Source organism: Salvia miltiorrhiza, chromosome 5 (assembly GCF_028751815.1).
Source record: "Salvia miltiorrhiza cultivar Shanhuang (shh) chromosome 5, IMPLAD_Smil_shh, whole genome shotgun sequence".
NCBI lineage: Eukaryota > Viridiplantae > Streptophyta > Magnoliopsida > Lamiales > Lamiaceae > Salvia > Salvia miltiorrhiza.
In genome coordinates this window covers 23,133,431-23,156,167 of record NC_080391.1, presented here as the reverse complement: position 1 = coordinate 23,156,167, position 22,737 = coordinate 23,133,431, and the positions used below count along the sequence as shown (strand labels likewise).

The following is a 22,737-nucleotide window of genomic DNA, read 5'->3' as shown; positions in this document are numbered from 1 at the left end:
CAAATTAGGGGTTAGGGTTTTGCAGAGGCAGGGGAGATTATAGGTGAGTGGCGGAGGCGGAGGAGATCAGAGGGAGGAAAAGGGCGACCGAGGGCGGCGACAAGAACTGTTGTCGCTCGACCGAGGAGAGAGGAGAGGGAGCTGCTGTTGGTGACGATGGCGGTGGCGACGGAGGAGAAGGTGAGGGTGGAGGCGCAGAGAGAGAGACAGAGCCGAGAGTCTCTTTGTAGATGGAAGCCAGGAGAGGGCAGAGTCCTGGTTGCCGGAAAACTAGCGGCGAGGCACAGATCCGGCGTCCAGATCCAGCGAGGCACAGATCCGGCGAGGCACAGAGGGCAGAGCGTTCTTCGCCGGACTCAAATGGAGAAGAATTGGGAGAAAATTAAATGGTGGGTTGAAGAAATTAGTGTGATAATTAGTGATCTCATTTAATGTTAAGCATCCCCTTATTATTTCCTTTTTAGGAAACGGGACATTATCGGTGGGACAACCCAAAAAGGAAAATGGGACTTGAATAGCGGGACGGAGGGAGTATTTATTTAAAGATTAAAACTTAAGAAAATTATCCCTCCTTTCTCCTCTTTTTTTGAATAAATCTATTTTTTCAATTATCTTTTAACTTATATTATTATTTTTTTCACAATATCTTACAAATTGTGAAATTGGCAATAAAGGTGTTTACAGTGAAACATGGGTATATTTATGCGTTATTTCGTTTTCACGAGACCGAAGTTTGTCGTGAGCGGTGTTCCGTCGCGTCGGATTTATTTTTATTTGTAGCATGTAAATTGTAATGCCATCTAATGTGAAGAGGTAAAGCAAAAAATTAACAATCTCAACAAGCACTAGTCCATTAAATCAAGATCAAGGGGCTCTAATCGTGGACGCCCACGTCAGTTTTAACTTGATCGTAATTGCAAATTATCGAGAGTATGGAGAAGTTATGTGCATAATGAAAGTCAGCCCAAATTTTTGTGTATTTTAATTCGTTTAACCCTCGAATTTATAAATATAAAGATGAAACAAACTAATTTGGCGTGGCTAGTCATGTTGTGGATCATTGCTTGGAAAGATCCTAGAAGATGTCGGTTGAGCAACTGTGCGATGATCAATGGATTGTGCAAAGCTGGACATATATACCCGATTTACTAAGAAAGTTGCAAGGATGGAATGGTTGACGATGCTCTCCTACTCTTCTGGCTAATAAAGCATTTCACCTCATGTTGTGACATATATATAGTTTGATTATGCAATTTAAGGTGATGATATGAAGCTCAAAACATATTAAAGGAGATTGTGCCAAAACTTGAACATTACATAGTATATAGTATTATTATTGGTTGGATTTTTTTCAAGTTTGAAAAGGGAATTGAATCCATTACTTGTTGTTTTGGTTTGGGTAATGAGTTAATCATTATCCTTACTTGAGGGTACGTAATCCAATTTGTTACCCCTCAAAATAGAGGAGAACCAAAAGAAAGGGAGTTATTTACTAGTGATTCTTTTCATTGTTAAATGAAATACTCAATAAAAGTAACAATTATTATTATCATTCCTCTACTTGAACAAAACAAGTACCAATAATATATAATATAAATATTCACTAATGACTCATTCTCATCTCAGACTCGTATAATAATATTTGTTGACTCCACGAACTTCTTTGAATTAATAAAAATAAATTATTCTATAATATTTTGTTTTATGTTCAATAAAACTCAAACAATATTACTTTTATGACACCCGTCGCTTTCAATGAAACGCGGTCTTCATTGAACCAATGGATTGGGCGATGCCAAAGTCTCCCTTTATTTCAATTTCGTTTCAATAGTGTCAAAACTATCAAGTGGGGATGGCAGTATTTTTCCACCCGTGGAAAAAATAACATATATTTATAGATTTACTTGTCAAATAAGGAAAAATAGATCTTGAGTTCTACCATTTAGACGAAAACAAAGTTTCCATCATCAAAGGAAAAACATAAATTTAGAAATAAAAATAAGTGTTTTTTTAGGGGAATTAAAAAGAAGTGTTAATGTAATATAAAAAAAGTATTGTTATATTTATTGTAAAAACAGAATCACAAGTTAACTTTATTGTATATATAAATAAAGATGGTTCATAAGTTAATTCATGGGAAATAGTTTTTCATTAAAAATAGATAAATTTGGTCAGAATTTTGAATTTTTTTTAGATATAATTAAACAGATTCCTGTCTTATACTAAATTTATTATATATACTCACCAAGCTATCATTAAATATCAAAATAAATAGGAATTTTATAGATATTTAGTTTTCTAAATAAAAATATATATACTTTTATAATAGGAATAGTCCAATAAAGATATAAATCTACTTTCTCTTAATTAACAATCTCAAATTTGAGTTTTGCGACAAATCATTGCTTGCACAAGTCATCTATAAATATAGAGTGTCATTCAAAATCAAAGATTCAAAATATACACATTAATATACTGAGCCAAAAAATGGCTTCGAAAAGAAATGTATTCATTGCTGTGTTCTTAGTTGCGATGCTTCTCATTTCCTCGGAAGTTGCAGACACTAGAGAACTCACTGAGACGTCTAATACAGTGGCGTGTAAGCACTTTCTTTCTCTTTTTCAAAATTAATCCTATTATGCAATATATATATATATAGATTGAAATTATAGGCTCCAAGGCACTTTTTATGTGGAATTTGGAATAGGTACGATTATGTAAATCTACACAAAATTCGAATATTGATCTCCATGTTTAGGTGGAATTTTTTCTAGGATTTTGTTAATGAATATTATAACAAGTTACATATATATATATATAGGGGAGGACTAGAATAAAAATACTCTTAAGTGTATAAAATATAAACGTTTCTTAATGTACGAATTTTATGTAGAACACGTATGAATTTATCCAACAGAGTTACGAATTGCGAAAAATAAATTTTTGTTACCTTTGGGATTCGAACTCAGGACCACGAATTCATCCAACAGGATTACGAATCAACCGTAGATCTTGATGATCTAAGAGCACCCGCATCGCGGGCTCCTCGAGCATCACTCGAGTAATGTACCATCCTCGAGCATGGCGTTGCAACTAATGTCTCCTCGAGTACTACTCGAGTAATCGGGTAGTACTCGAGCCTCAAATAAAATATATATATATATATATATATATATATATATTTTTTAATTTCCAATGGCTGTTTTTATTTTGTTTTTTTTAATTTTTTTTATTTTATTAAAGTTTTATGTAATATTTAGGATTTTATAATTAATGCAATTTAAATTTGAAATAAATTGTGTTATTTAAATTTGAGCAATTAAATTTAAATGAAAAACATAAAATCAAAACTAATATTATCAAGTAGGCTATCAAGGAACCCCAATGCAGCACTACCTACTCAATAACACAAACACTATCAAGTAGGCTATCAAGTAGGCTATCAAGGAACCCCCAATGCGGATGCTCTAAGGGCTGAAAATCATTTATATTTTATACACTTAAGAGTGTTTTTATTCTAGCCAATATATATATACTCCATTATAAACCGGTTCAAATATTTATCGCTCTATTTTTGTTTTGTTTTTTATATTAGAGTTAATTGTCTCTAAATTCATAAATTTTGGTTGATTTCCGTTTTTTCCCAGAATCTTTGAATGTTCGATTTAAAACCATCAACTATCAATTTTTCCCAATTTTTCCATGAAGCACATTTCTGGCAAAAATTGAACACACATAAAGTCGAATTTTGCCGACATGGACACGTCATAAATTACTAAACAACGTGTCGTATTTCTAATAGAAACGACATCGTTTCTAGTGCGTATTTTCTAATAGAAACGACATCGTTTAACCCTCGAATTTATAAATATAAAGATGAAACAAACTAATTTGGCGTGGCTTAATTTTATTACAGCTAAAGTAGGTAATCGACCTCCAAGTCCAGCGTATAGATGCGAGTCGGGGTGCTGTGGAAGTGGAGCTGAAATTGAATTGGATTTTTGCCGTTGCTGCCGTTAAACTGCTCAAAAATCCCCATACAACTCATTTAATTAATTCCTACCTTTTCTTGTTGTGCAAATGATGTTCACCATCTTGTTTTAGGAAATGTAATATCACTCAGATATGAATTAATTCTCAGTTCATTTGATATTTCATTGCTGGAACCTATAGAATATGGTATCGAATGAAGATCTTTCTTATATCCCAGATTCAATGCGTGAGCAAGATGAGGCTCATCATGTTATGGATCATTGCTTGGAAAGATCCTAGAAGATGTCGGTTGAGCAATTACTAAGGTTATGGGAATAAGAAAGTTGCAAGCCCGATTTATATGCAAGGTTGACGATGCTCTCCTACTCTTCTGGCTAATAAAGCATTTCACCTCATGTTGTGACATATAGTTTGATAATGCAATTTAAGGTGATATGATGATATGAAGCTCAAAACATATTAAAGGAGATTGTGCCAAAACTTGAACATTACATAGTAGTATATATTATTATTGGTTGGGTTTTTTTGAAGTTTGGAAAGGGAATTGAATCCATTGTTGTTTTGATTTGGGTAATGAGTTAATCGTTATCCTTACTTGAGGGTGGTACGTAACCCAATTTGTTACCCCTCAAAATAGAGGAGAACCAAAAGAAAGGAAGTTATTTACTAGTGATTCTTTTCCATTGTAAAATGAAACACTCAATAAAAGTAACAATTATTGTTATATATCATTCCTCTACTTGAACAAAACAAGTACCAATAATATATAATATAAATATTCACTAATGACTCATTCTCATCTCAGGCTTGTATAATAATATTTGTTGACTCCACGAGCTTCTTTGAAATAATAAAAATAAATTGTTCTATAATATTTTGTTTTATGTTCAATAACACTCGAACAATATTACGAAGTAAATATTAACAATAAATTGTATGAATATAAAAACATATGAGATTTATCTATGTTCTTCTTGCAATGTTTTCTGAAAAATCAAACTGATGAGTGATGAATCAAAATAATGATGTTAAGGTTCATCACTCAAATCCGCCTAGAATGTATATATATATACATGTATCAGTCTCAAATTTAATGAAAATGTTATTTATTAATCATTATTGTCTCAAATTGGTGTAGTAATATTTATTAATAATATGAAGCTGCATGAATTAATTAAGAGATTGACTTGTCTTATTTTCTTTGCATAAACTTCCCGAATACAAGCAGGGGGGATGAGATTCAATGTAAAAAGATCATTGAAATTTCCTTAAACGCGCATGGAAAATTTCAAATACATTACTTTTATGACACCCGTCGCTTTCAATGAAACGCGGTCTTCATTGGGCGATGCCAAAGTCTCCCTTTATTTCAATTTCGTTTTCAATAGTGTCAAAACTATCAAGTGGGGATGGTAGTCCTTCACAGTATTTTTCCACCCGTGGAAAAAATAACATATATTTATAGATTTACTTAGTCAAATAAGGAAAAAATAGATCTTGAGTTCTACCATTTAGACGAAAACAAAGTTTCCATCATCAAAGGAAAAACGTAAATTTAGAAATAAAAATAAGTGTTTTTTTAGGGAAGTGTTAATGTAATATAAAAAAAGTATTAATAAATAAATAGAATCACAAGTTAGCTTTATTGTATGTATAAATAAAGATGGTTCATAAGTTAATTCATGGGAAATAGTTTTTATTAAAAATAGATAAATTTGGTCAGAATTTTGATTTTTTTTAGATATAAACAGATTCCTGTCTTATACTAAAATATTAAATTTATTATATATACTCACCAAGCTATCATTAAATATCAAAATAAATAGGAATTTTATAGATATTTAGTTTTCTAAATAAAAATATATATACTTTTATAATAGGAATAGTCCAATAAAGATATAAATCTAGTTTCTCTTAATTAACAATCTCAAATTTGAGTTTTGCGACAAATCATTGCTTGCACAAGTCATCTATAAATATAGAGTGTCATTCAAAATCAAATATACACATTAATATACTGAGCCAAAAAATGGCTTCGAAAAGAAATGTATTCATTGCTGTGTTCTTAGTTACGGTGCTTCTCATTTCCTCGGAAGTTGCAGACACTAGAGAACTCACTCAGACGTCTAATACAGTGGCGTGTAAGCACTTTCTTTCTCTTTTTCAAACTTAATCCTATTATGCAATACATAGATTGAAATTATAGGCTCCAAGGCACTTTTTATGTGGAATTTGGAATAGGTACGATTATGTAAATCTACACAAAATTCGAATATTAATCACCATGTGTTAGGTGGAATTTTTTCTAGGATTTTGTTAATGAATACTATAACAAGTTATATATATATATAGTTAAAATCAGGGACGGAGCCAGGAATTAAGTTCGGGGGCCGAGAATTGTTTTTTGGGCACTCTGTATATTTAAGGTATTGTTTTTATTAAAATACGAGCATAATAGTCACCTCTTAAATCACGCACGAAGCTGCCAAAATAGGCCCTTAGCGCTCGCCTCACGGCAGAGGCAGCAGTGGGCTGCGGCCACAGCTCACGGAGGCCGCCGCCGCACCCTTTCACTAATTGGAGTCGGTGGGCGCAGGCCACTGCACTGTGCAACATTTTTATTTTGGTCTGTTCTCCCTCGTTTCAAGTCCGATTTTAGATCCGTTTTCGTCCACGAACTCATATTGAGATTAGCTTCAATTATTCTTCAGATCATTCAACTCAATTCTGACTCCATTTTTGTTCACGGATTAATCTATTCAATCATAAAATTTTGAGACAATAAAATTAGCACAAAAGCTCAAATCAATCAACTCTTGAGTGAATGAGACCAATATATAAACCAATATCACTCCTAAACACCCAGAAAATCATAACAATATAGGTCCAAACAATTATAAATTTAACATATTTGAATGATTATAGAATATTATTTTACAAGTTTGGAATGAGTATTGCAATCTCTATTCTTATTTATCTTAACTGATTATCGTACAAACTTATATTTGGTTATTTAGATATTTTATAATTTAAATGGATTCAAGTAATTTGAGGGTGCTACTAAATGGAACTAAGACGAGAACAAGTAGTAAAATAATTTTTTATTCGGATTTGGGATAGGTACGAGTATATAAATCTTCGGTACAAATATTGATCGATATGTGAAATTTTTTCTATGATTTTGTAAATGAAATATTATAACAACTTATATATATTAATTTAAACAAATAAATACAAATAAACATTATAAATAGGTTTGAACATTTATCGCTCTAATTTAAAATCACTTTTTAACTGTGGTGGGATGGATACGAGTACATAAATTTTACATGATGACTATATACAAACTTTATCATTTTGGTTCATCGTCACAATTTATCAGATAGCAAAACACTATTCAAGTATAAATTATTTTCATAAATTTTACTTATAAATTGTAACGTAAAGTAATATTTTGAAATTCAATAAATTACAAATTAGTTCCTATTTAAAACATTGATAATTTCTAACGTAGAAAAGTAATTATTTATATGTAGAATTACATTTCCTTGTATATAGACACAACGTACGTTTTTTAAAATTCTCACTACAGTGAAATAATAGAGTAATGACATAATTTTGGTAGGATCAATAGAAGTGTTAGAAAAGTAATTATTTTACGTGTAACAAAATTTACTACTTACATTCTCCGAGAACGACAAATTAAAAAAAAATAGCTATTACTATCGATTGCTACGTATAAAAGTTTGTAAATTTTGTTAATAATAGAAACTAGTAAGTGACCCGTCGAAATTCGATGGACTCTATTAAAATATAAATTTATAAAATTATTAATATATTTTTTGTTGCATAATTTTTTTTACTAAAATAAAGAATTTAATGAAATTATTTTAAAGTAAAAAATTATAATATTTATTTAAAATTGACCGACCTAATTTAAATATCTTATGAAATTTATATGTAAGCAGAGTTTCGATTCAAAAAAATATTAAAAGAGAAATTTAAACAATTATTTGAAACGTACCTATATTATAGTTGGAACCAGTAATTAAAAAAAATAAGAAAAGAATAAATTAGATAATATCACTAGTGACTTAAACTTTAAAAGTTTGAATAAATTCTTAAATTTGCAACCTCATAATCTATCGAAAATTTCATCATACACCATATTAGTTGTTGCGTCTTGCGTATGACCTTTTTTTAGTGACTTTTGAGATTGTCGCGTAGAGTTGTTCATAACTAAAAATAGGTTTCGACTACATTTGAAAGAGATTATCCATGACTTTTATTTATTATCGACATAGCAAAACAAACACTCATATAGAATTGCCTTCTCTGGAACCGAATTGAAAATTTAGTGAGTTGCGATAAAATTGTAATCATTCTAGCTATAGAAAACTTCTTGCGCGCATTTTTTTTCCTGAAATGAGTTTGCCTTCACTTACGTGTTCTCCAAGTTGATTTACCATCAGTCTGGTGTCATTGCAAAGTTTATTAGATTGATCATATTTTTTAGAAGCGTGATTATGCATTTCTCTTTAAATTTAATCTCATGACTCGACAATCCTGAACACTTGATCGTGTCAAGATATTCAACTGAGAATACTTGTTCATCGAGGTCAATTTGTCCATCTTCTTTGCAAATTTTGTTTGAACTTAAGTAAACCCTTTCTTTGGTAGACATGACGTAATCATTTATCGTATCAACCATTTCATTAGGGGCTAAGATAGCTCTATTCTTAAATATTTTTTTCTGCTCTATTCTTGATTTGTAAAATATTAATATAATGATTTATGTATTTTCTATTTTCCGTTTTAGGATATGATTTATTTTGCTAATATAATGATTTATGTATTTTCTATTTTCCGTGTATGGATATAAATAAAATTTTATTGATAAGTGGAATACTAATATAAAGATTTTTAGATATTTAATAGTTTTTAGATATATAATAATTTTTAGATATTTAATGGTTTTTGGATATGGAAATTGATTAAAAAATAAAAAATAAAAATGAATGAGAATTGAGGAAAATTAGAATGGAGTGATTGTAGTTTTTTTTCCTAATGCAAATTAAAATACAATAAATTTTAAATCGTGCCCATTAATGTATTATTGGTTAAGGGCATAGATTAGTTCTACATTCTTATCTTAAGGGTGGTTTTTATTTTAACCCAATTAAAGTATTATATACGTTGGAACCCGAATTGGTCTGCCCATGAGGTCGAAGATTATTTTTTAGGGAATATAAATAGAATTAATAACATCAAAGTCATATATATTAAAGTAAATCAAGTACGTTTTTAAATTGAAATTGGAGAGTTGGATATCATGAAGTATAAATGTATAATATTACAATAATCATTACAACCTCAAAATTACAAATATATATATTTTCTATTTTCCGTGTATGGATATAAATAAAATTTTATTGATCAGTGTAATTCTAATTGTTAGGTCCGGGGGGTCTCGAATAGGTGTATGAGGGGGGGGGGAATACACCTATAGGCTATTTTTAATCTATCTACCAACCTCAATCAGAGGGATCTCAGTCAGAGATAGAAAAGAAACTTTTCATGCAAACCAGACACCTGTTTAACCGAAATTAGTTTTGACCAACAGGGTTGACGACTGATACTGAAAGCTCTTCAGTAAAGAGTTATCAGTTAAGTCACTAGAACTTAACTGATCCACGTAAGGGCTTCAGTCGTGTTTGCAAAGATGAAGATGATATCTCTCTTCCTTACTATCAGAGGATAGTGAGTCAGATTGATATCATACACAGCGGAAATTAAACTTAGTTTCGAATAGCCTTGGTGGAGCAGATAGTTGGATTAGGGTTTCTCTAGCTGTTAGTCAGTGTTCAGTTTTATCAATTGAAATAGCACAGTTATGAAAGTAAAACTGAAAGTTATAAATAACACAGAGACTTTTACGTGGTTCGGAAAAACTCTTTCCTACATCCACGGCTGGTTGATCAGACCAACAATCCACTCCGCAAGTGCTTGCCTGGTGCACTGCAAACCGTAAACTGAAGATAAACTCTCTTCAGCACCTACACACCTCGCGTAGGGTTTCCCCACCTACACACCTCGCGTAGGATTTCAGCACCTACACAACTCGCGTAGGGTTTCCCTGCTAAGCACACCTCGTGCTCAGACTTTCCTTTCAGAGTTCAGAGTACCTTCCTGAACTCCGAGTCACTCAAACACTCTTATGGGGGAGAGGTTTAAACGAGTGTCAACTATACTTACAAAGAACAAGTTCTTTGAAGCAAGTTTGACCTTTGGCTTCTGGGTACACAGATATATGCCTAGGGTCTAAGAGAATGTATGTAATCAGCAGTGACTGATTTTGGCTTTGGAATTCTCTTCTTCGATTCAAGCTTTGAGCGGTTAAGCTTTAGGCTGAGTAGCTATTTCGGCAGAGCTTCAGCTTATGTTGTTGAATCGGTGAAGATTGAAGTGGTCCTCGAGCGCTATTTGTAGGAGAACTCTTGAATAGATCCGTTGGCGTAAATCGTCTTCAAGATTTCTTCCGTTGGAGAGCAATTCGAATTTGGGCTGAGGCTTCAATCTTCGAGGTTCCTTGTCTGTGTGGAAACGGCTCTCTTTGAAGGACAGGAGATGTGACATCTCTGAAAAGTAGCCACCAGATAGGAATGACCTCTGCAGAGATAAGATATTGAGATATCTCTGCATTTAATGCGGCTGTACTTTGAGCGTACGTGGCTTCCTCTGAACGTTGGAAGATCAGTCCTAGGAGGAATGTTCAACTGATACTTGACTTTAGTATCAGTCTATGGCGCGCATTAAATAATCAGTCTTCAACTGATTCTTCAACTGATACTTCAGTTGGTAACTCCAGTCTTCAGTCTTCAGTCTTCAGTCTTCAGTCTTCGACACCGCAACTAAACTAGAAACGAACTCTAACACTTGAGTTCAAAACGATTCTAGTCTATTACATTTAAGTCCTATGAATTTTGGTATCATCAAAACAAGGGTTAGGATATTCCACAAGGTTCCCAACAATTTCCCCCTTTTTGATGATGCCAAAACCACACAGCAGTTCTAGACAATAAAAAGACTGAGCTCTCAGTACAAGTTCTAGACAAGGAGTGAAAACAGTTCCCCCTTAACAATAGAACCTAAACAACTTATACTTAGAGCAAGAACGAAAACAGTTCTAAACACAAAACTTAAAGAAGACAGAAAAACCATAAATCAGAGTCTGGACAAAGAGTCATTGTCTTCAGGGTGAGATCAATAAGAAGTTCATTTCTTTAAAAAAGGACTGATAAGCCATCAGTCAAGGTACAGAGCAAGACTTACATTGGAGTAACAAGAAAAACAACAAAAAACATCATGGATAAACCATGGACTCCAGCAGTCTGCTTGGCTGCGCCTTGAACTTCTTGATCTTCATCTTCTGTCTTCGTGTCTTCATGTTCCTAAGCTTGTTCCACTCTCACTTGTTTTCCGTTGAATTGAGGTCTTATCCTCTGGTTAATCTTCCTCATGATCATCGGATGAAAGGATGATCATGTTGCTTGACCGACTTAAGTTCATAAGATTGTGCAACTTTCCCCCTTTTTGGCAACATCAAAAAGAAGGACGAACCTAAGAAGGAAGCGAAGACCATGCGAAGGTAAGTTCGCAGGAGGAAGATATTGGGGTCATGGGGGATGAAGAAGGCGAAGGCTTAGAAGGAGGTTAGGAAGAGGAAACAGATGACGAGGAAAAAGAAGAGAAACAGAGGGTTTGAGAGGTGAGGGGTTGTCAATTCAGTGGAGATTGTGAGGGTCTCACTGTTGACATAACGCCGGTTGACAATGAGTTCCTGCTCATTGTTGTTGCTCCGCATTGAAACTTCACAAAAGGCGAGAGGCCTTTTGATGAAGACGATGAAGTCTGTCCTTTTTCAGACAGGTACTACAAACCAATGCACCGGGCATGAGGATGGAAGACGCTCGCTTCGCTGGATACAAGTGAGGGTAGAGCAAACTTTGACGCCGAAGGGACGTTGAGATCCAGTGGAAGGGTCCGGTGAAGACCAAGAATGTGAGCGTCATTCTTCCACTCCATGACTTTGCAGTCATAGATTTCTCCTTTAGTCGGAACAAATTTTCTCTGCAACTTTGGAAATAATTGAAACTTTTTCTCACAGTGAAGGCTGTGGAGAGTTGTTAGTTGATGCAGAAGAATCGTGAAGACAGCATGGTGTATAAATAGACAAGATGTGAACCATGTAGAAGATGAAAAGGTTTTTCTAAAACTGTGCCTAAAATGCAATTGAAGAAAAATTTCGCGTCTGCCGTCACTGCGAGGGACTTTGAAAGGCATCATTACATATGTCATGTCAATGAGCGTTTCAAGAAATTTTATTGCAGAGGCAAAAAGGTTGGAAGGATTTTTGGCAAAAAGATCAGGACAAGTTCAATCAAAACAGATTTTCTCTTTTATAAAAATCTTGTCCTTTTCGGATATTCCATTTTCCAACAATTCCAACAATCAGTTAAAGTTTTTGAAAGAAACTGATCAGTTAGAGAAAAGGTTTTGAACTAAACACTTAAAGCTCTAAACTGAAATAACTGATTTTTGAAAAGGTAAGCACTTAAAATACTTACTGATCAACTGGACATAGTAGTCAGTTGATACCACGTGATCCTGGTTGAATCATCAGGATGACTTCTTCTTCAGATGAGCATTCGGACTTCATTGCTTTCCACGTTGGCGATCGTAGAAGCAGCAGTTGGTTGACCACCAGTCAGCATGACTGTTTGAGAAAATCTTCAAACACAGCATCACTCTTCAGGGTTGATGAGGCCGATCTTTGCACATAGATCATTGAACCTCTCTTCTGGAAGAGCCTTGGTCAGCAGGTCCGCTCTCTGAATAGCAGTGGGAATCCATTCCACATAGATATTCTTCTTTTCGACATGATCACGAATGAAGTGATGTCGAATCTAAATATGTTTGACTCTGGTGTGATGAACTGGATTCTGGGAGATTGCAATAGCACTGGAGCTGTCGCAATAGATAGGAACTTCCTTTTCCTCGATCCCATAGTCCTTTAGTTGATGGACTAACCACAGGATTTGTGAGCAGCAGCTTCCGGCAGCAACATATTCAGCTTCAGTTGTAGAGGTGGCAACTGAAGTCTGCTTCTTAGAAAACCAAGAGATGAGCTTGTTGCCTAGGAATTGACATGTTCCGGAGGTTGACTTGCGATCAAGCTTGCATCCACCGAAGTCGGAGTCTGAAAAATCCGGTGAGCTTGATGTCGTCGTCTGCTGGGTACCACAATCCTAAATTGGGTGTGCCCTTGAGATATCTCAGAATCCGCTTAGCTGCATCCAAATGAGCTTGCTTAGGATCTGATTGATATCTTGCACAAACCCCGACTGCAAATGCGATATCTGGTATGCTCGTAGTCAAATACAGCAAAGATCCAATGATTTCTCTGTACTTCTTCGAAGAGACAGAGCTCCCTTCTGAACCTGGATCAACTTTCCAGTTTGTGTTCATTGGGATCTTGACTGATTTCATGTGCTGAATACCGAACTTAGCTATCAGCTCCTTGGCATACTTGGACTGGCTGATCAGTATTCCTTCTTTGGTCTGCTTGACTTGCAATCCGAGAAAGAAATTTATTTCTCCCATCATGGACATTTAGAATTTGTTCGTCATGATGTCAGCAAACTTATTGCACATGCGTTCGGATTTGGATCCGAAGATTATGTCATCGACATAAATTTGAACAAGCAAGAGATCTTCTCATTCTTTGAGAGTGAACAAAGTTCTGTCCACAGATCCCTTTTTGAAACCTTGTTCAACCAGATACTCAGAGAGAGTATCATACCACGCTCTTGGTGCTTGCTTCAACCCATAGAGCCCTAGGAATTGACATGTTCCGGAGGTTGACTTGCGATCAAGCTTGCATCCACCGAAGTCGGAGTCTGAAAATCCGGTGAGCTTGATGTCGTCGTCTGCTGGGTACCACAATCCTAAATTGGGTGTGCCCTTGAGATATCTCAGAATCCGCTTAGCTGCATCCAAATGAGCTTGCTTAGGATCTGATTGATATCTTGCACAAACCCCGACTGCAAATGCGATATCTGGTATGCTCGCAGTCAAATACAGCAAAGATCCAATGATTTCTCTGTACTTCTTCGAAGAGACAGAGCTCCCTTCTGAACCTGGATCAACTTTCCAGTTTGTGTTCATTGGGATCTTGACTGATTTCATGTGCTGAATACCGAACTTAGCTATCAGCTCCTTGGCATACTTGGACTGGCTGATCAGTATTCCTTCTTTGGTCTGCTTGACTTGCAATCCGAGAAAGAAATTTATTTCTCCCATCATGGACATTTAGAATTTGTTCGTCATGATGTCAGCAAACTTATTGCACATGCGTTCGGATTTGGATCCGAAGATTATGTCATCGACATAAATTTGAACAAGCAAGAGATCTTCTCCTTCTTTGAGAGTGAACAAAGTTCTGTCCACAGATCCCTTTTTGAAACCTTGTTCAACCAGATACTCAGAGAGAGTATCATACCACGCTCTTGGTGCTTGCTTCAACCCATAGAGCGCTTTCTTCAGCTTGTACACCTTTTCTGGTCCAGCAACCTCAAATCCAGGAGGTTGTTCTACATAGACTTCATCTGTGAGCACTCCATTAAGAAATGCACACTTGACATCCATTTGGTGTACCTTGAAACCTTTGTGAGCTGCGAAGGCTAAGAAGAGTCTGACTGCTTCCAATCTGGCAACTGGGGCGAATGTCTCGTCGTAGTCGATTCCTTCTTTTTATGTTTCCTGACATTGACCTGCAAGGAAGAGTTGCTTCAGGCACAAGCCTTGCTTTGTTTCTCACAACGTTTCCTTCTTCGTCTTCCTTGTTCTTGAAAATCCATTTCAAGCCAATCACCTTTGCATCGTCTGGTCGATCCACAAGCTCCCAAACTGAATTCCGGTTGAATTCATTGAGTTCCTCTAGCATTGCGATGACCCATTCATTGGACTTCAGAGCTTCTTCAATATCCTTGGGCTCTGTAGTTGATAAGAAACAGCTGAAATTCTTATCTTCGTTGATGCAGTTCTGGTTGATGTCGAAGACGAGGTTGCACATTGATCTCCGAGTCTTGACGCCATCTGATGGTTCTCCAATGATGTTCTCCTTAGAGTGGAGTTCAAACCATCTTCGATACTTCTTGATCTCTTCAGGGGATGGTGGAGCTTCTTCGGTCAGAATAGCTCTGGGATGTTGAGCACCTTCTGGAGCAGGGGTGAGTTGAGCTGGGGCGGCTTCTGCGCGTTCAACTTGAACTTCAGCAACTGGAGTTCCCCCTTGACTGATGCCATCTGTATTGGCTCCAGTCTGGACTTCAGACCGTTGGTTGATCTTCTGATACTGAAGCATCTCAGCATCTTCATCTTTGCCAGGTCCCCACACCAAGACAGTAGTGGGCTCGACAGTGCGGATTTCAGCTTTGGAACCTTCAGCGATCTGAACACCCTTTTCAGCATCTTGTTCCCTGAAACCATCTGTAGACTCATCAAAGATCACATGAGGTGTTTCTTCTACACAAAGAGTTTGAGTATTGAACACTCGATAGGCTTTGCTTGAACGTTCTGTTCCAGAGTATCCAAGGAAGACTCCTGGATCAGCCTTGCTATCGAAGGTGTTCAACCTCTTCTTATCATTGTTGTGTATGAAACACTTAGAACCGAAAGCATGAAAGTAGGAAATCGATGGCTTTCTGTTCTTCCATAACTCGTATGGAGTTCTTCCATGTCTCTGAGTGAAGAAGGAGCGATTCTGCGTGTAGCATGCGTTGTTGACTGCTTCGGCCCAAAACTTCAAGGGGAGTTTTGACTCGGCTAGCATCGTCCTGGCTGCTTCCTTTAGAGACCGGTTTCTTCTCTCTGCAACTCCATTCTGCTGTGGAGTTCTTGCTGCAGAAGTTTGATGACTGATTCCTTGTTCATCACAATACTCACGAATGACAGTATTGAGGAACTCAGTCCCACGATCTGATCTGATGCTGATGATGTTGACTTCCTTTTCTACGCTCAGTCTTCTCAGCAGCTTTGGCAGTTCCTCCAGTGTCTCCTTCTTTTTGAAGAGAAAGATAACCCAAGTATATCGTGAATAATCATCCACAACTACCAAGGTGTACATCCTACCGTTGTAGCTTCTTGGAGTGATCGGGCCAAACAGATCCATGTGAAGTAGATGCAGAATCCTTCCAGAGGAGTGTCCTGTCTTTGACTTGAATGACGTCCGCGTCTGCTTTCCTCTGAGGCATGCTTCACATTCTTGCTTCTTCTAGAATACAATAGAAGGAAGACCTTCTACCAGTTGATGTTTAGCAAGTTTGTTGATCGTCTTGAAGTTGAGATGGTTGAGTCTCTTGTGCCATAGCCAATTGAGCTCCGAGCTGCTCTTGCTGATGAGGCACGTTTCTGGTGGGCTGTCTTCCCAAGAAACGACGTAGAGACTCCCTTGTCTGAATCCCTTCAGAACCACCTTCTTCTGATTGTTTCTAACAGTGAATTCATCCTTTTTGATTTTCACTGTGAAACCACTGTCACAAAATTGACTCACAGACAACAGATTATGTTTAAGACCAGAAACAAAGCTAACATTACTGATACTGGCGTTACCCATGTTGAGCACACCGTAGACTTTTGTTTCTCCAATCGAGTTATCTCCGAATGCAACTTTGGATCCAGCTTTCTCAACATACTGGGATAGATATTCTTTGTAGCCCGTCATATGCTTCGAATAGCCACTGTCCAGATACCACGTTCTGATTGAAGCTTTGGCCTCTTCCTTCTTTTTATGTTTCCTGACATTGACCTGCAAGGAAGAGTTGCTTCAGGCACCCAATCAAACTTTGGGTCCTTCAATGTTAGTTCGAGTTCCCTTTGGAACCCAAATCTGCTTCAGAATTGGTCTGGCTGATCTTTTGCGCATTATTGGATGTCTGATCGATGTCGTTGGCGCTTCAGGTGGCACGTGAGCATTCTTCTGTTGAGAAATCCTTTTGAAGGCCTCACTCTTGTAGCAGTTCTGTCTTATGGGTGGTTGAGGTCTTCTTTGCTCTGTGAAGTATCTTTCTTGAGATACTTTAGTCTTTGCAGACTTATGGAGATTTGTCTGACGTCCAGTGGCTTGTCGTCGAGGAATTGGCATGGCTCGACTGGACTCAGCATTGCTTGATCTCCATGGATGTTGTTCCTTCTGAAACTGAACTGAGGATGTCAGTTTCTGACTGATGTGGCCTTTCTTCCCCCTGGATTGATGAGGAAGATTCTTCTTGGCTCCTGATGTTCCTTCCCGGATCTTTGACTGAAATCTGCTTTCCAGCCTTTTCAATAAGATGATCTGGTTGGGAGCCTCCTTAGCTCGTCTGTAGCTTCTTGGAGGTGGAACATTTGATCTGGCCATCAGTCTGTGCTTGTGAACTTCATCCATATCATGATCTCTTGATTCTTCTGAGATTGTGATTTCAGGAGGATCATTCTTAGAGATGATCATGATATCCTTTCATTTGGCAGCTGCAACCTTTCCTCCGATGCTGTTGACCAGTCCTTTCGATGGAAAGCTGCTCATCATGGGAGACTGCATCATGCAGTTATTGACTGTTTCTTCCAGCTTGTGATTGAGCCTCTTGATTTCATGAGATGCTCTTTCACATTCTGAGTTGGAGACTCTGAGCTCTTCTTCCAGTCGGCTGTTCTCCATGATTAGTTGATCAAGACAAGTTTCATTCGGAAAGTAGATAATTGTCTGATGTTTAGCTCGTTCATCATTGATCTCCTTGTCCATTTTCTGATTCTGCTTGAGGAGATCTTCGAACATTTTTCTCAGCTGACAGTGATCAGTCAGGAGCTGATCAAACTCGTCAGTTTCAACGGATGAGCTATCTCCAGATTCTGAGTGGTCTCCTGAAAGCATCAGGAAATTATCAGTATATGGAGTTTTTGTGAGAGATTTTACCTCTGGGCCATTCATTCCATTGTCGTAGCTGTTGTCAGCTACACTTTCTGATTCGTTGGCCATCAGGGCTCGGCTCTCATCATCTGAGCTGGAACTGTCGAAGTCGGATGATTCTGATGTGTCGTTAGAAGAATCAGCATCATCAGCAACCATCGCTTTCTTCTTCGAAGATCTGCGATCTTTCTTCGCTTTCAGTTCCCTGCGCTCAGCTGGAGTCAAATCAGGGCATTCATGTCGAAAGTGCCCTTTCTTTCTACATCCAAAACATTCCAATTCTTTGATGTCGTAAGCGGCTGACTTCCTTTCTCCGCTTCGATCTGTGGAATGTCTGGAGTCCCCTTCTCTTTCTTTTCCCTTGTAGTGCTGCTTGTGGAACCTTCTGTACTTCCGGAACTTGGACTCCATCTTGTTGAATCTGTCAGTCAACAAGGCATATTGACTGAAGAAGTCCTCAGGGTTGAGTTCTGTTGGCTCCTTGATCTGCTTCTTGCCTTCTCTGGTCGAGGCCTTCAGTGCAACTCCTCTCGAGGTTGATGGACCATCTTCGTCTGATCCTCCAGCCTTCTTGTTACCAAGATTTCTCATAAGGTCGAACTCATTTGCCATGAGATCGGAGAAAAGCTTGTTTGTCGGGAGCTGACTGAATCCTGGCTTATGCTGATGAGCGACTGAGTAGATCTGCCATTCTCCACGTGGCAGTGCTCGAAGAATCTTCAGGTTGATTTCTCGTTGAGTGTATTTGTCTTTGGAAATGGATTGAACTTCATTCAATATAAGATTGAATCTTTGTTCCATTTCCTCGACAGATTCATTCTTGAGCATGTGGAAGGAGTCGAATTTCTGACAAGCTATGGAAAGCTTATTCTCCTTGATTTTCTCAGAACCTACGCACATTCTTTCCAGAATGTCCCACATCTCCTTTGCTGTTCTGCACTTGATGATCTTCATGACATGCTTGTCGGGAACGGTGCCGGAGATGATGCTTTTGGCGAGGTTGTCTAACTCATCTTGCTTCATTTCTTCTGTGGTGAAGTCTGCCTTTGACTTGGGTTGGTCCTCATCGTAAGGTTCCTGACGGATGTCATTAGGAACCCTTTTTACAGTTTTGGTGATGATGATCGGACCGCTGGTGATGACTTCCCACATTCTGCAATGTTGGGCGGTGAGGAAGCTTTCAAGCCGAAACTTCCATATGTCGTATTTTTCAATACTAAACATAGGTAGAGAAGATAATCTGCTGTGGTTAGTCTCCATCAAAAAAGAGAGAACAGATAACAGCAGATAGAGTAAATAGCAAGCATAAAAATAAGAAAGAGTAAAACTTCTTCGAGACCTTTAAGAAAGAATCTAGTTCAAGTAGGAACTAGTCAGAGACAGATAGTTCTTGCGAACAACCTGCTCTGATACCAATTGTTAGGTCCGGAGGGTCTCGAATAGGTGTATGGGGGGGGGGGAATACACCTATAGGCTATTTTTAATCTATCTACCAACCTCAATCAGAGGGATCTCAGTCAGAGATAGAAAAGAAACTTTTCATGCAAACCAGACACCTGTTTAACCGAAATTAGTTTTGACCAACAGGGTTGACGACTGATACTGAAAGCTCTTCAGTAAAGAGTTATCAGTTAAGTCACTAGAACTTAACTGATCCACGTAAGGGCTTCAGTCGTGTTTGCAAAGATGAAGATGATATCTCTCTTCCTTACTATCAGAGGATAGTGAGTCAGATTGATATCATACGCAGCGGAAATTAAACTTAGTTTCGAATAGCCTTGGTGGAGCAGATAGTTGGATTAGGGTTTCTCTAGCTGTTAGTCAGTGTTCAGTTTTATCAATTGAAATAGCACAGTTATGAAAGTAAAACTGAAAGCTATAAATAACACAGAGACTTTTACGTGGTTCGGAAAAACTCTTTCCTACATCCACGGCTGGTTGATCAGACCAACAATCCACTCCGCAAGTGCTTGCCTAGTGCACTGCAAACCGTAAACTGAAGATAAACTCTCTTCAGCACCTACACACCTCGCGTAGGGTTTCCCCACCTACACACCTCGCGTAGGATTTCAGCACCTACACAACTCGCGTAGGGTTTCCCTGCTAAGCACACCTCGTGCTCAGACTTTCCTTTCAGAGTTCAGAGTACCTTCCTGAACTCCGAGTCACTCAAACACTCTTATGGGGGAGAGGTTTAAACGAGTGCCAACTATACTTACAAAGAACAAGTTCTTTGAAGCAAGTTTGACCTTTGGCTTCTGGGTACACAGATATATGCCTAGGGTCTAAGAGAATGTATGTAATCAGCAGTGACTGATTTTGGCTTTGGAATTCTCTTCTTCGATTCAAGCTTTGAGCGGTTAAGCTTTAGGCTGAGTAGCTATTTCGGCAGAGCTTCAGCTTATGTTGTTGAATCGGTGAAGATTGAAGTGATCCTCGAGCGCTATTTGTAGGAGAACTCTTGAATAGATCCGTTGGCGTAAATCGTCTTCAAGATTTCTTCCGTTGGAGAGCAATTCGAATTTGGGCTGAGGCTTCAATCTTCGAGGTTCCTTGTCTGTGTGGAAACGGCTCTCTTTGAAGGACAGGAGATGTGACATCTCTGAAAAGTAGCCACCAGATAGGAATGACCTCTGCAGAGATAAGATATTGAGATATCTCTGCATTTAATGCGGCTGTACTTTGAGCATACGTGGCTTCCTCTGAACGTTGGAAGATCAGTCCTAGGAGGAATGTTCAACTGATACTTGACTTTAGTATCAGTCTATGGCGCGCATTAAATAATCAGTCTTCAACTGATTCTTCAACTGATACTTCAGTTGGTAACTCCAGTCTTCAGTCTTCAGTCTTCATTCTTCAGTCTTCAGTCTTCAGTCTTCGACACCGCAACTAAACTAGAAACGAACTCTAACACTTGAGTTCAAAACGATTCTAGTCTATTACATTTAAGTCCTATGAATTTTGGTATCATCAAAACAAGGGTTAGGATATTCCACAAGGTTCCCAACACTAATATAAAGATTTTTAGATATTTAATAGTTTTTCGATATATAATAATTTTTAGATATTTAATGGTTTTTGGATATAGAAATTGATTAAAAACTAAAAAATAAAAAATAAAAAAGAATGAGAATTGAGGAAAAATAAAATGGAGTGATTGTACGACGCCACGTGACGTGGGACATAATTTATTTTGTTGGAATATTTATATAATGATTTTTTAGATATTTAGTTTTTAAATATATCATGATTTTTAGATTTTTAATGGTTTTTAGATATAGAAATTGATTAAAATTAAAAAAAAAATGAATGAGAACTGAGGAAAATTTGAATGGAGTGATTATATTATGCCACACGTAGGGTAGGATTTATTTTGCTTTAATATATATATAGATATATAGATTAAGAAAAATTAGAATGAAGTGATTGTACGACGCCACGTAGGATAGAATTTATTTTGTTGGAATATTTATATAATGATTTTTTAGATATTTAGTTTTTAAATATATCATGATTTTTAGATTTTTAATGATTCTTAAATATAGAAATTGATTAAAATTTAGAAAAAATAAGAATGAATGAGAATTGAGGAAAATTAGAATGGAGTGATTATAGGATGCCACGTAGGATATGATTTATTTTGCTTTAATATATAAATAGATAGATTAATACACCTTTAACTATCACAAAATTTTCTTACGTGTTTTTATTTTTATGACACAGATAACTACTCATTATAAGATATCACAATTTTATTTTGTGACACTTATAAAATCATATAAATATGTTTTTCTATAATATAATACTTCTTATAACTTATAAAATACTTTAATTCAAGACAATTATAAACTACTCCCTCTATCCCACTGTATCTGAGATTATTTCTATTTAAGACGTCCCACTGTAAGTGAGACTCTTTCCTTTTTTGATAAAATTTGTATCATTTAAACACATTTTCACTTTTTCACCCACAAGTACATTTTTTTTAATTTCCGTGTCAAAAAAAAAGGTCTCACATACAGTGGGACGGAGGGAGTATACAAATATCAATATATTATTAGGATAACTTCCCAATTCCTACGATAAGAAAAAGTGTTTGTGGTTCACTTCCTTTAAATATATTCATTATACAACTCTTAATTAATATATTCACTTTCTGTTGGGAGGTACACGTGTTTGCCGTACAAAAATATACTAAAAAATAACGACTTCATAATTTTGAGCCTTTACATGTTATTCATACGGAGTAGCATTTATATTCCGTGTAATAAACGAGATTTTTTTTATATTTATATAAAATTAATATTAATTTTATTATTATATTTATAAATATAAATATATATATATATATATATATATATATATATATATATTAAATATATTTGAAATGAATATTGAAAAAAATAAATAAATAAAAAAGAGTTCACAATAATAAAAATTGATATTATGAAAAGATAAAACAAAGTTAAAAAATAAGAATAAAAAGAATTAAAAAAATAGATATATTATACAACAATAAAAAATAGATTTATTCAAAAAAAGATGAGAGAGGAGAGAGAATTTTTTAATTTTAAATCTTTAAATAAATATGAAAGTGTTGTTCCCTTCAAGCTTAATGTATTGCACTGTGTTAAGGCAACACACAAACACACAAAGTAGAAACAAATTGTAGCGGAAATAAAAAGCACAAGTGTATGAAAAATTTCTTCAAGTTATAAAATAACTTGAAAAACACCTTA

At 36.3% G+C, this 22,737-nt stretch overlaps 1 long non-coding RNA gene across 1 annotated transcript; it reads left to right on the top strand.

The window, feature by feature from the left end:
• The first annotated feature begins 2,458 nt into the window (after nt 1-2,458).
• On the top strand, nt 2,459-4,209 carry LOC130986814 (uncharacterized). The gene is made up of 2 exons (XR_009089405.1): nt 2,459-2,599; nt 3,917-4,209. It is a non-coding gene; the product is annotated as an uncharacterized LOC130986814 (long non-coding RNA).
• Nucleotides 4,210-22,737: the final 18,528 nt, after the last annotated feature.